This window comes from Panulirus ornatus, chromosome 43 (genome assembly GCF_036320965.1).
Source record: "Panulirus ornatus isolate Po-2019 chromosome 43, ASM3632096v1, whole genome shotgun sequence".
Taxonomy (NCBI): Eukaryota; Metazoa; Arthropoda; class Malacostraca; order Decapoda; family Palinuridae; genus Panulirus; species Panulirus ornatus.
In genome coordinates, this window is record NC_092266.1 from 3,649,003 (window position 1) to 3,663,820 (window position 14,818).

At 41.7% G+C, this 14,818-nt stretch overlaps 1 non-coding gene across 1 annotated transcript; it reads right to left on the reverse strand.

Moving 5' to 3' along the window:
• Nucleotides 1–10,295: 10,295 nt before the first annotated feature.
• Nucleotides 10,296–10,367, reverse strand: TRNAE-UUC (transfer RNA glutamic acid (anticodon UUC)). Its single transcript has one exon. It is a non-coding gene; the product is annotated as a tRNA-Glu (tRNA).
• Nucleotides 10,368–14,818: the final 4,451 nt, after the last annotated feature.

The following is a 14,818-nucleotide window of genomic DNA, read 5'->3' on the forward strand; positions in this document are numbered from 1 at the left end:
TGTGTAGAAAACCTTAATACTTATGTGTGGTGGTAACGAGTGGCAACAGTTTGCAGTGTTACACTTGTCGCTGCACCTAATACTAATATTGAACTGTGCATTGTTTTACTGTCATTGGTTCATGACATAAAGTATTCTAGATATTGTTAATGTTCGGAGGCTACGTAACTAAATGTCAGAGTGTGAGAAAGCATCTGTAGAAGATATTATGTGATTGCTATTTCTGAATCTTGGTTTGATATAAAATAGATAGACTTCTTTGCCTAATACGCAATTCCAGGGTATAATTTTTAATAAAAACATGGTAAATAATGTAGGCGGTAATGTTTGGCCTTTGTTAAAGATCATCTTAATCTTGTGATGAATAAAATGTACCCGATGGGAATGTCGATTTCATTTTGCATAGATTAAAGATGAGCTTCGTAAGAAAATAACAGTAGGACAAACACCAGAGAAAGACGACAGATTTTATGATCAGTTTGCAGAAATTTGTGATGAACAAGATTCTGTCGTAAAAGACTTAAGTGCAAGGTTGGGGCGAATGTCTCTTTCCACCAGCTTCGGGTGCGGATCCACGTAGATTTGCTTGATATTTCCATAATCCAATTAGTTGAGAAACCTGCTCGTGACGTTGATAATGTTGAAGATTGAGGTAAGTTTGTTACAATTCAATAAATGTTATTTCTTTTATGAAAAGAAAGATTATTGTCTGGATATCCATAGAAAAAGCATCTCAGTGATTGTATGGGTGAAGTGTACATACATATCTAATTGTAGGTGGAGGCCAGTATAGAGCGCACAGTGGGTAAAATACATCAACATAGGAGAGTGACGGGGGAAGGCGAGCGGGCTCAGGCACCCCAAGGGTACACTCCCTTCAGAGGTGGGTCTAGGATACATTAATTACAGTATACTAAGCGATACTGATAGTAACATAGATAACAACTTTTGTGTAACACAAAGCAGGTATAACACGACATACAGTATACTGATAGTAACATAGATAACAACGTTTGTGTAATACAAAGTAGGTATAACATAAGTCATACAGTATACTGATAGTAACATAGATAACAACGTTTGTGTAACACAAAGTAGGTATGACAAAGTCATACAGTATACTGATAGTAACAATACAACCGTTGTGTAACACAAAGAAGGTATGACACGACATACAGTATACTGATAGTAACATAGGCAAGAACGTTTGTGTAATACAAAGCAGATATAATTAAGTGATACAGAATATCATCTTAACAGTGATCCGTATTCATGGGTAAGTGATGAAACATTTTAGACTTACATTATATACATAAGAATACATCTATACAGAGAATAAGTGTGTATTTGAAAGAGGGCACAATATGGTGTACAGTCGTTAGCAATGATAGCAATATAAAAGGTCAAAGGTCATACACTTCGACATACACATACCGAGTATGTATATGTCAACTTAGCTGGTAACGCTGTAAAGGGGGAGGAGCAAGAGGACATGGAACACAGTAGAGTGACGTGAGCTATTAAGTGTTGCAGGTGCAAATAGTTAGTGCAAGTATTATAAGGGAAAGCAACAATGATTTTTATTATCTGATCAGAGGTAATCACAGACGTGTAAAGGCAGCGATATCACTGGCCAGAGAAGGTTGGGTGAAAACATGGTTGGGGACGTTAGGGAGACTGGGAGGTGTAGCAGAGGGAGAGGATGAGTGTCTAGAGGTCACAAGACATTACTATTTTCCAATGAATGTTGCTTGTTCATGTTTGACACAGTTGCTGTGTTTATATCTAATATATGGTACACAGAATCTTGCATGGACTTCCACAATGGACACTAGCTAATAAAGTGTCCTGTAACATAATCATTACGTGATGAATGACAGCTGCTGAACGACTTTAACAATTGGTCTTACCAATACGACCAAAATTACGTTACTTAACATTCGTTATCACTTATACAAAACATACTACCGGACCAATCTGCATGAACAATTTGACTGTACTATAAGTGGCCATCTATTTAACAGTTCGCATCACTCTCCTATGTTCCTCATATCCTTACTTCTCCCCATTATAGTGCTTTTCAGCTCAGATGACATATTCGTACTAGGTAAGTGGTCTTGAATTTATGTGGTCGAGGAAATTGTATATGGGACATGCAGTCATAAAATGTACTGGCACTGGTCATGTTAACAGTGACGATAATAAAAGGAAAGTTAAGGTACAGTATACATGGGTCATTCAGTAAGAGAATGTACTTTTACTGGGAATGGTTACATCAGTTTCCAAATATTGATCACCGTGAAATTACGTTTGAGGTCACTTTCAACACTGCATGGAATGCTAGTCAACATGAGTCGTAAAAAAAGATACCAGATTTTAGACTTTCAGATCTTAGTGATTTCCGCATTGCTTTTGACTGTCAAATCCTAATTGATTTGGTTGCTTAAAATGACATGAACGTAGCTAGGAAATGTTTCAATATAACTTTCAAAGTAATCGAGGGTACAAATGTGCCAGGGCGGAGTAGACCTTGTTTTACAAAACGAAACTAATGTGGTGAAAGGATGAAACGAAGAGATGCCTTTTGTTGAAGAAAGTAACACATAAAAAATGAGACCTACAAAACATGATGGACTATACTGTATAAATTTGCATAGATCAAGATAGTTATACGACAGACTATACATCAATATGAAGGTAATATTGCCGAAAATGCAAATTGATTAATGCTTTTCATAGTTATGTTAGAAGCAAGAATCACTGCTTAATCATTTGGTTCATTCATTACGGAAAACGGTGACTTAATTCCAGAGAACGAAGCTATGGCAAGAATCATGTTTTTCCTCACTGTATTTGTATTTACAATCAAAGACACAGCTTATGTCCTAAATCCAATTTCATTGATAAGAAAGTACAGTGTATTTCAACATTCTTACATAAAAGTTAAGGACATACTATCAGAAACAATGGAACAAAAGAAACCAAACGGCAGACCTGGATAAGTTTTATCCGAGGGAATAATAAGCCCGTGATGACTGCTCTTGTCAACAGTTCACCTGCTGTCGGTAATGTCTCACGGGAATGTAGGTATATTCATTCACAACACAAGGATGGATGTCATGTGGTTCCATATGCCTTTTTCTTGCCCAGAGAGAAATATTACTTATGGACTTTACAGGAAGAGATTTTAGGATTTGCACTGGATCAGTTAGAGGTACTTTAACGGGTGAGGGAAATGTTAGACTGATCGGGATTGGAGTTGGAGCAGATAGAGCCAAAATGATTAGCTCTTTCAGTAATAGATACAGCTAAAAGAATCGTCAAATTGTATAAACGAAGGAAATGTAATGCCATATAAACTGTTTGAAATATTTCTAGCTAAATATAAAAAAGAATCCGGAAGAAGATACGTTGTTGTATTTACAGTGGATAAAGAAATAGTTTGCCTCACGAATAACATGAAATTTTTCAAGGATTTTAGACGAATATTAAGGTCGAATGAGTGTTGGAGGAAGGAGAGACTCCCAGGTAAAATTTGTTTGGTCTCTTGGACAAATGGCCTCAGAACTACGATGGTTGTACAACGAATTGGAGAAAAGGGTTATTATAGGGGATGAAGGAATATATGCCTCTATTCACGCAACAATAACTTAACCTATAGGCTCAGGATATATAGAAACATCGCCCTAAGAAAGGCAGTAATCTTTCCATGGAAGGTCACACAAATGAAGATCTTTTTATAGTTACCTCAAAATACTGTGATGTAGGGTGGCCAACTAATGGAGGAAGTAACATAGTGAGGAGACACCAGAGTGTGGTCAGATAAACGAATTGTGTAGGTGTTACAGGAGGGACTGGAGAAGAAAAATGACAGGTCCAGAGTATTGGGATAGAGGTTGTGACGGTCTGGAAAATGAGTAAAGTGGTTGATCATCTGGTCTAAATTATCATGCGTGGAAAACAATAAAACAAACCTGCGCGCGCGCGCGCGCACACACACACACACACACACACACACACACACACACACACACACACACACACACACACACATATATATATCTGCGTATGGACCTTCCAACTGTTCTCTGTGATGTGCGCTAAAACCTCCCAAGTAGAGAACCTCCGCTTGAGGATGAGAGAATGTCGCTGCCTCGTGGAGGAAATATAGACAGTCAAAGAAAGATATACAGTGTGAAGAGTCAGGAGAGCAGGAGGTGAAAACAGAAGTGTTGGTTGGGAGACAGATTCTCAACCAGATAACGTCAGTGTTTAGACATTCTAGGTTCATGAGACGTGCAAATGGCCTGTTGATTTTGGAAGAAGCACAGACTTCCTTTGTAACGACAATGTAAATGATTATAGTTAGAAATGTTAAATGGTTATTGAAAACACAGTTGTTAGACATTTGAGTGTCAGACAGAAGGACTAGTATATTAGAAGTACTGGCCAGATGGTGCTCAACAGAAGAAAGGTTAATAGAATGACCGATAATGTTGGTAACATGAATGAAATAGGAGTATTTTTTCTTCATGGTGAGCACAATAAGCTAGTCGGTGACAGCGGCACAAATCAGATCAATCATTTAGATGGGCAAAGGTCTTGGGAGGGGCGTCACTGCTGCTGCCTGAGCCCTCCTCCCTCTCGTTGAGAGCAGAGACGGGCGGGATTCCGGGGATTCTTTGCCACCCATTATGGAAAGTAGATCTATAAGCTTGTCACTCTTGTTGTTTGTATATGAAGGTTTTCTTATAGGACAAAGAACGGAAAAATGAATAACGTTAATACGGAGAGTAAAAATGGATAGGGTTCCTTTGCTGTACATGTAAGGTGAAGATGAAACTCATTACGAACTTACTATCGGTCATTCCTCAAGTGTTGTTATTACTGCACTTCTTACTCTGAAATGAGAGAAAAAATGAGTAAGGAAAAAGAAATTAGTGTGAGAAGAAACAGGACATGGTACGCATCCTGAATATGAGTGAGGTGAATCTATGAAGGGAGAGATGAAGACCATGGATGAACAAAGTGGGATTTGTGTAGATGAGACGGATGTTAACATGCAAGACCGTATGGAAGTGCAGTGAGAAGATTCTGCATCGGTCACCCTTCCAAACAGTACAAGAGAGTGAGAGAAATGGACGTATACAAAGTGGCAAATTCTCTTGTCAAGCCTACGTCTCTCAGACAACACCTGACATAGTTACTTTGTCATTATCCTTAGAACATTCTGTTTAGCTTTTGAATCTGACTTTTTCCTCCTCTAAGGACTTCCGTAACCATTGCACCTTCTCGCTTACTATCAAAGCAATAGATGGATGAAACCATTTGCTTTTAGCTCAGTAATGGCATATAGCCGCTTGTGTCCTTGGCACATTGGATACAGCCTCAAAGATGCAATTTGTTGCTATGTTCTCTGACATCAGACTGTGGATGATACAAGGCACAAACACGCTGTATAACCTGTTAATGAATAATGCTTCTCTTGATTGTTATCAATTTCTTCAGTGGGTAGAATATGCGTACTCCTGGTGGTTGTTTTGAAGAATTTGCTTTAGAGAAATGTATACAGAGAGTAAAATTTGTGTGTGGCATTTACTGATCTGGAAAACGCGTATGGTGGGGATGATTTAGATGCCTTATGGAAGGTTATACGATAATATGACGCAGGAGGACGTTTACTAGATGCAGTGGCTGTTATCAGGAGAGCAAGGCATATGTGAAGGAAGGAAAATGGGTGATTCCAAGTGTAGACGGATCTTTGCCAAGGGTTTCTGATGTTAACATGGGTGTTTAACCCGTTTATTGATGCTGTGGTGAGGGAGGTTAGTACGAGGGTCATAGTGTATCTATAGTATGCTGAGTATGGGGGTGGCTGGGAGATGAGCCAGCGGTTGTTTGCAGATGATATGGCTCAGGTGGCAGATTCGAGTAATAAATTACAAAAGCTAGCGTATGAATTAGTGTTTGAAAGGAGGATGTTGAGAGTTTATGTTAGTAAGATTGAGGTTATGTGGTTTAGCAGAGGGTAAGATAGGCTAGTCTGAGTGCATGTTTGAGTGATGAGAACATAGAAGTGGAGTGTTTTAGATACATGAGACGGATATGTGGGGATTCAAGTGATCCATCGGGTGTGTGAGGGGCCAAAGGACCATGGTGCAATATGGACTATGTGTAAAGAAAATTCATTGTGTGTGAGGATAAAGATTATTATGTTTGACGGTATTATAGTCCCGATAGTGTTGTGTGGGTGCGAGTCTTGAGCCCTAAATGCAAAAGAATGGAGAAATGTGAGTGTGTTGGAAATGAAGATCTGAGGAACAACGTGTGGCGTAAGAAGGGTTGATCATGTGAGGAATGACAATGTAAGAGAGAGGTGCGGTAGTCATCGTAAGCCGTGTATGATTGACGGAGCTGAATAGGGTGTACTGAAACGGTTTAGGCATATGTAAAAAACTAATGAAAAGAAACTGATAAAGAGGACATACTTGTCAGAAGACGAGGGAACAGAATGACTGAAGAGCCTGAAAAGGAGATGGAAGGAGTGAAAAAGGGTTTAAGTTATCTGGGTCAAGACATGCAAGAGGGTGAGAGGTGTGCAAGGTACAATTTGAGCGATGTGGAGTTCAGGGAACTACATGCTGTCAGTGGGCTGAACTAGGATATATGACAAGATCAGGGGTATGCTGTATGTGGTACTACTATAAAAGGAAGAATATCTCTGCCTAAAATGACTGTATACACTTGATCGCCTGAGACTTCATCCATTAACCATTACCTCAGCAGACACTTATATCATCTCAACTTCGCTCCAGTTTCATCGGAAAGACATTAGGCCACTTTAGATCGAGTAATGATGTCTTCTTCTTACGTTATCATTTTAATAGTCTGGTTATAGTGCGCTCTCTTACTGTGTCTGATCTGGGACAGCCACCCTTCTTTACTACAGCCATCATCATCCTCCCCAACATTATACCGTAATACACATTCATGTCTGAGTTTCCTTGCATGATTACTCCAGACCGACAAGTCTTATAACTTACTGATTCTTTCCTGTGGTATTCTACGTGTCATCATATGTTAGTAGTTACAGAGTAACAACAAAGTCATAAATGCTATTTGTGTCTACATTTCATGAATGTTTGCGGCAATATGATGCCTTAAGGAGTATGAGAATATCACTAGAGCAAAAACTAAGAGCCAGCGGGAGGTTGTGGGCATACAGAAATATCTCTGTAAATAGATATGTGAAGAGATAGCTTCATCTGGCGTACTATGATTATCTTCTTTGTGCGTATTTCTAGATTCTCACTTACCCATGATGTGGGTTGTCTAAGCATATCCTTACTTCTTCTGGGAAGAGTAACATAACACCATCACCAGGATGATCTAGATCATCAGTGTACAATATGTAATGTCACTTGAGACGCTGATCACTTCACAGGATCCCTTGCGTTAAGAATGGATCATTTCCATTATTATCGTCAGTAGTATTGTCATTATTATTATCATTCCTATTACACGTAAGTTAATACACACACACACACACACACACACACACACACACACACACACACACACACACACACACACACACACACACACACACAAGTCACATACACAGGAAGGAAGGGTTTGGTAAAAGATGATAAAAAGCAAAAGTATTTAAAATTGTCGTGACGAAGATATAGACGGCGCTCCAGCCAGCCAGCATTTGCAAGGTGCAAGAGAGCAAAGAACGAGTATATCAGGATAAAAACAAGGGATTAAGAATCTTTGAAATGAAGATTTTAGAAGGATCGATAAAATCTACAACTTTTCCAAAAACTCATTAGGTTGTCAGATAACTAATTAGAGTAAGAAATTAGAAGGAAGAAGACGACATAAGGATACTCGAGGAATGAGTAACAAATTCAAAAGATTTTCCCCATTAGAAAACATTGTGGCAACAACACCAATGGGCTGGAATTAGGAGATTTTAGAAAACATTGAGATATCTAGAAAAGATTAACAGAATTCTAGGTGTTCACCCGTATGAGATTCATGGACCTGATGAAGTCTTACCACAGTGCTGAAGATGTATGCATATATTCCAGATAAACCTCTGGAAAAGCTGCTCAAGATGTCGCTGTATAGAGACAAAATACCAAAAGAGTGGAAAAGGACATTATTCCTGTCTATAATTAACGAAACCCGAAAGAGGCAATGAACTACAAGCTGGTCTCAAATGGGAAGTTTGGTTTGTAAGGCTTAGAAAAGATAATCACAAAGCAAATGAATGACTTTCTAAAGAGGAAAAATGACTCATGTGATGAACAATGTACAAAAGGTAAGGCTGAGTGGATGTTTGTATCTTGACTGCCAGAACGTTTGACACTGTGTCACATGGGAGGCTGATTAGGAGACTGGATCACCAGGCAGGAGTATGGGGAAACTCATTCAGTGGACAGAAGATTATCTTAGTGAAAGTGAACAAAGAACGCATGACAGAGGACCTCTCTCATAATGGGTTGAGGTCACCAGCCGAGTGCCGCAGGGTTTTGTTTTGGAACCATTACTCTTCTTGACCTATGGTAATGACTTGCCAGAGGATATAGACTCTTATTTGAATATGTTTGCAGCAGATACAAAGGACATTCGTGAAATGAAAAGCACGGATGATTGCATCAACTTACAAAAAGAACATGACAGACTCCAAAGTTTGTCTGATATCTGATTGATGAAGTTTAAAAACTCGAGTAAATATAAACCAGTGAGAATGGATCGTAGCGAAGGAAGGCCTCGATGTGGTTATCATCGAACAGAAAATAAGCTATAGTAAGCTAGTTGACATTGTCCCTGACCTGTCCCAAATGTCCCACCTAAGGCGAGTAGTTAAGGACACAAACTGTCTGCTGGTAAGTACTAGAATTCCACTAAAGTTCAGGGATAAGACAGTTTTGAAAACCTGTTCACATCAGACATAAGACCGAAACAAAAATAAGCTTCTCAATTTCGGTCACAGCACCTAGAGAAGAAGAGAGGAAATGGAGATGGTTCAGAGTTAGAGAGATACGTTATAGGGAAAGACTGGAGGCACTAGAATTGATTTTTCTCTTTAAAAGTTCATATCTCCTGGACAGCTGTTATTCTACCATTGAGCAATGGACTACAGTCCCTTTAAAGAACTAACTACCAATGTCTAATGAGTCTGATGAATTTGTTTCCCTGAACAGTGTATGTACTCCATTAGTAGTTGTTAATGTCAGTGGACACAAAGCCACTGAACTGCACCTCAGTGCCACGACTAGAGAGAAAAATGGCAGCAGCCTTAGTCTCTCGGTTTGGTTGTGGGATGGGCCCATGCAAGGGTAGATCGGGGGAGGTCAACCGGTGGTTGAATTTGACGGCTGACTTGTTCCATACTTGACTAGAATTACTGAATTAGTGGATCATAAAACTTTGAAACAATATACATGCATACTGAAGAACACATCACCAGTACAACTTTTCTTTGAAACAATCAATCTAGATATGCCAAGTAGGTTTCCAAGCCTCGGTGGCGCAGTAGGCAACGCGTGAGTCTCATAATCTCAAGGTCGTGAGTTCGATCCTCACTTGGGGTAGTTTTCGGACTTTCATGTCTGGTGAACAAGATGCAAGTATTGTGGTAGATATATTATTGGAAGCATTGTGTCTTACCTCATAGTGTAGAATCATTATCAAGTTGTCTTGTTCTTATGTAACTGATCACTCCAACTGCAGAAAAGGAACCCAGATTTCCAGTGCCAGATTAACGCATGGGCCACCTCGGCCCGGGTCTTGGACTCCGGCCTTACAGGGGCCCCGCTGGTCATCCAGGTAAAAAAAGATGCAGCTCGGAAAACTGGTGGAACAGAGGCTGGTATGCAATATACAATATGGTGGCAAAATTTGACATAAGACATATTTCATAGAATCTGTGGAGACCGCAAATATCACCTGGTCCTGGGCCTCACTAAACATTAATCCGGCTCTGCAGGTTCCTGACTGGAAGCCAAATATCTTAACCGTGAAACTGTATTGATTCCTTCACTTACTCCTCGTTCACTTACTGACCCACTCACTCATTCAGTTTCTCTCTTTTGGCCCTCGTGACAGTGTTTCTCGGACTCACTCACCAAGAGTAATCAGGAGTCACTACAACACAAGCTTTTATTGTAAAAATTTACGTTTCGGTTAGTTGATGATAACGTACTTGATAACTATTGTATTCATTTACTTAGACATCTCTCTCTCTCTCTCTCTCTCTCTCTCTCTCTCTAAGAAGAAAATCCTTCCCATGCCGGGAATCGAACCCGGGCCTCCTGGGTGAAAGCCAGGTATCCTAGCCACTAGACCACACGGGACTGGAAGGGTCATGTGTATGTCTATGTGAACATCGCTCACCCACTCACTATTTCATCCATTCTCTCTGTTCTCTGGAGCGTATGGTTATTCACCTAAGGTTCTGTATTGATAATCAGCTGGCAGACGTTACCTACCGAATCTATTACTCACACAAACACACACACACACACACACACACACACACACAAACATATCAACCATTTCATTTCAAACACAACCATCCTCTTCCGTACGTTTTCATCTATAGTCCACGCCTCGCATTTATAGCAGTGTAATAGTTAACATTACTAATCATGAGTCAGCAGGGGCCAGCACGGGGTAGGACATGCATGGGTTTGAATCCTCGGTGTGGCAGTCAGGTGACCCAACTCAAGTGTCCATCCTTCCCTCGGGACTGGTCAATAATTGGGTACCTGACTTATGGTGTGAATCTGCCACTGTATGTGTGTGTGTGTGTGTGTGTGTGTGTATGTGTGTGTGTGTGTCTGTGTGTCTGTGAGTGTGTGTGTGTGTACATGCACAAACAGGAACAAAGACTCAGTACATATGTACTATTCACATGAAAGAGATGGAAACAATCACCACTGGCCGTACGAGACACGAACCTAGACCATCGAAATGATAGACCAGTGAGCTACTCCGCTCGTCCACCACGGGACAAAAGCATTCCATAGACCAGCCTATGGTCCAGTGGGATCCCCCGTTACCTCACCTCACATTAACTCTCACTGGATCATAGGCTGGTCAGAGGTGGACAGCTACCGTGGTGGCCGAGCGGTTTAGCTCACAACACTGTCATTTCGATGGCCAAGGTTCGAGTCCCGTGCGTTCAGTGGTGACGGTTTACATATACATATATTCATAAAATAAGAGCTCAAAGCATACACCTGGTGCACATACTTGGTCGTACTAAACCACACTGGGTGTGAGGCAGCTGCTCTGTCTAAGGCCAGAAGTTGTGCCCCGGAATATCGTTGGTCCAGCACTAAACACATTATACAGGATGGTTGTGTGTTTATGTGCAGGCGTTTGTTTGTCTGTTTATCTTGTCTAAATATGCCTGCCTCACTGTTCACTTCGATTACCATTAATTTCACGGGTCAAATGATATGACAATGTATCCATCAAGAGTATCAGTCTCCCAGGTTTCCTTTACTAATTCATCGTATTCCTGAAGCTTAAAGTTCAATATATGAGAAGCTAATGACCTTCATTATCTCTAGTAAAGATAACACTGTGCTACTATCAGTCATCTATGCCAACAGGTCTCATATCCTTCAACCCCATTTGATTCATATGTCCTGCTTCAGTTCACTGATAGCAAGTCGTCCCCTGTAAATCACATCGCTCCAGTTTACTTTATCCTATACACGCCTCTCACCCTTGAGCATATTCAGGCCCTGATCACTCAAACTCTTGTTCACTTCCTCCATCCATCTCCAATATGGTCGTCCTATTCTTGTCCCCTACACTTCTGACACATGTATCCTCCTTTAATCTCCCCTCACTCATTCTCTCCAAATGTCTAAACCATTTCAGTACACCTTCTTCATCTCTGTCAACCATGCTCTATTTATCATCACACATCTCTCTTACCCTATCATTACTTACTGGATCAACCCGCGTCACACCACATGTTGTCCTCAGACATTTCATTTTCAACACATTCACTCTATCATCAAATCTTCCTCATACTGTGTCTACCTTCACCGCCGACTGACATCACTATTCAAGTTCAGGAATGTCTATACCATCTATATTGTACCTGAGCCGCGACCCAGCCATTAACTAGAGCCACACACACACACACAGAAGCACCAGCTGGACCAATACAGAACACAACACACACAATCCTCCTGGGTCCATCTCACACCACCTACCAAGATGTGCTCATCTGGCTGACCCCGTCCACCCCCTCCCCCCCCCCCCCACCAGCTAACCCCCTGCCCCACGCCTCACCCCCACCCCCCCCGGCACAATGACCTCTCTCTCTCTCTCTCTCTCTCTCTCTCTCTCTCTCTCTCTCTCTCTCTCTCTCTCTCTCTCTCTCTCTCTCTCTCCCCTCATCCCCACGGACCGCCGGTCGTCAGAACACTCGACTTGTACTAATCACAGCTGGAACACAGAGATATAAGACCAGTCCTATACCTATTATTGTGAACGTCATCAACAATCCAGGAACAAGTACACAAGCTAAGCAAGTAAACTGCTGCTCAGTTTTCCACTTATCGACTTAGTTAAGACAAACAAAATATCACCAGGTGTACCACAGTGGTGTGTGCCCGACTGACTCAGTAACATCATTACTGGAACTCCACCAGAGTCTGTGTTGTCCCTTACCCCTCCGGAGCCACAGCCGACCGACCCCACATAAATAGCAATTGATAGTTTGAGGAAAATAATGATTCCTGCCTTAAAGGTCAATAGTGAGGAATGGTCGGTCTTCAAGATTATTGCTCTGATGTTAACAAACATGGCCAAGTGAATCTTGTCATTTGTAGTAGAAACGTTAATTCTATTATGGAAGTGAGCAATGGAAGGAGTGATGCATATTGATCAGGTGGAGAAAGTAGGTGAGGTAAGGTGTGGTGGTCAGTCACACCATTTACATGTTGGTCACAGGAAGAGTTTAGTAAACACTATCGTCTCTCACAAGAATGAACCAGGTTTGTTCTGGATAAGATAAGAGGGAGGGAGGCTGCCTAGATGGAAGAGGTCAATTATGGTAAGATTACTGGAATGATTGACATTATTATATTTGATGTAGGAATAATGAGCCTCATAGTTTGCCTGATCTTCGTAACGTTCATCACGATCACTTTATGTAATAACTCACAATGATATATAATCTCCACATCTCACTCCCTCACTCATAGCCTAGTTCTTCAATATAACACCGGTGCAAAACATAATGGCTCACTAACCAAAGATATTAGCGCCGTGAGGTGCCTTAATTACTAATTCATCCTCATTCTTAATAAAAATGACAAGAACATTCATCTACCGAGGCTTCTAATGAGTCTAATAGGCTATCAATGATGACATTTATATTCATCTTCCTTCAACTTTCTGAAATGTTAATCCTCTTTCATGTGTGACCTTAAAATCAGTTCAGGTTTTGCCACACTAAAACCTTAAATTCATCAACTTGTTATTTTCAACTACTTTCCCATTCCAACTGAGTGGAGCAAGGTAACCCTTTTTTATTGAAGGATAAGTTATGAAGGTGTTCACTTCTCTACTCTCGTCCCAAGCCTCTCTCTCCTGTCCTGCCTGACTCTCGTCCCAAGCCTCTCTCTCCTGTCCTGCCTGACTCTCGTCCCAAGCCTCTCTCTCCTGTCCTGCCTGACTCTCGTCCCAAGCCTCTCTCTCCTGTCCAGCCTGACTCTCGTCCCAAGTCTCTCTCTCATGTCCTGCCTGACTCTCGTCCCAAGCCTCTCTCTCCTGTCCAGCCTGACTCTCGTCCCAAGCCTCTCTCTCCTGTCCAGCCTGACTCTCGTCCCAAGCCTCTCTCTCCTGTCCTGCCTGACTCTCGTCCCAAGCCTCTCTCTCCTGTCCTGCCTGACTCTCGTCCCAAGCCTCCTCAGCCTGTCCTTCCTTTTTCACATAAAGTCTCTCTTTCAAATCCTCATTCCTCACAACCCTATCTCATGTTCAGACTCCCTCATCCCAAGCCTCTCTCTCTGGTACATCCCAACCCTCATCCCAAGCCTCTCTCTCTGGTACAACCCAACCCTCATCCCAAGCCTCTCTCTCTGGTACAACCCAACCCTCATCCCAAGCCTCTCTCTCTGGTACATCCCAACCCTCATCCCAAGCCTCTCTCTCTGGTACAACCCAACCCTCATCCCAAGCCTCTCTCTCTGGTACAACCCAACCCTCATCCCAAGTCTCTCTCTCTGGTACAACCCAACCCTCATCCCAAGCCTCTCTCTCTGGTACATCCCAACCCTCATCCCAAGCCTCTCTCTCTGGTACAACCCAACCCTCATCCCAAGCCTCTCTCTCTGGTACAACCTAATGCTCATCCCAAGCTTCTCTCTCCTTCAAAGCCTCACTCTCTGGCCAAACATCTAGTGTTCAGCCTCTCTCATCCCGAGCCTTTCTCTCCTACAAAGCCTCACCCTCATCCCAGGCCTGCCTCTCCCTCCCTCTACACCAGCCGTATTTAAACATTTTCAGTGTTGCAGGTCCACATGAATTTGGGGAAGAATTAGAGAAATTATGGAACTCTTTATAATGTGTCCCATTTTCTCAATGTTGCTTGAAATCTTACAGTTGCAGGTGCCGGGCTACCACAATAACCGCCACCTGATTGCCACTCTCCTGGAGGAGGAGGAAGAAGCCGATGTTGTGATAGTAAACATCACATGATGTATCACTAATGGTCATAAGATCAAACATTATGGCTACACATCCCGACAATCACCAGACTGTGTGTGGCACAGCA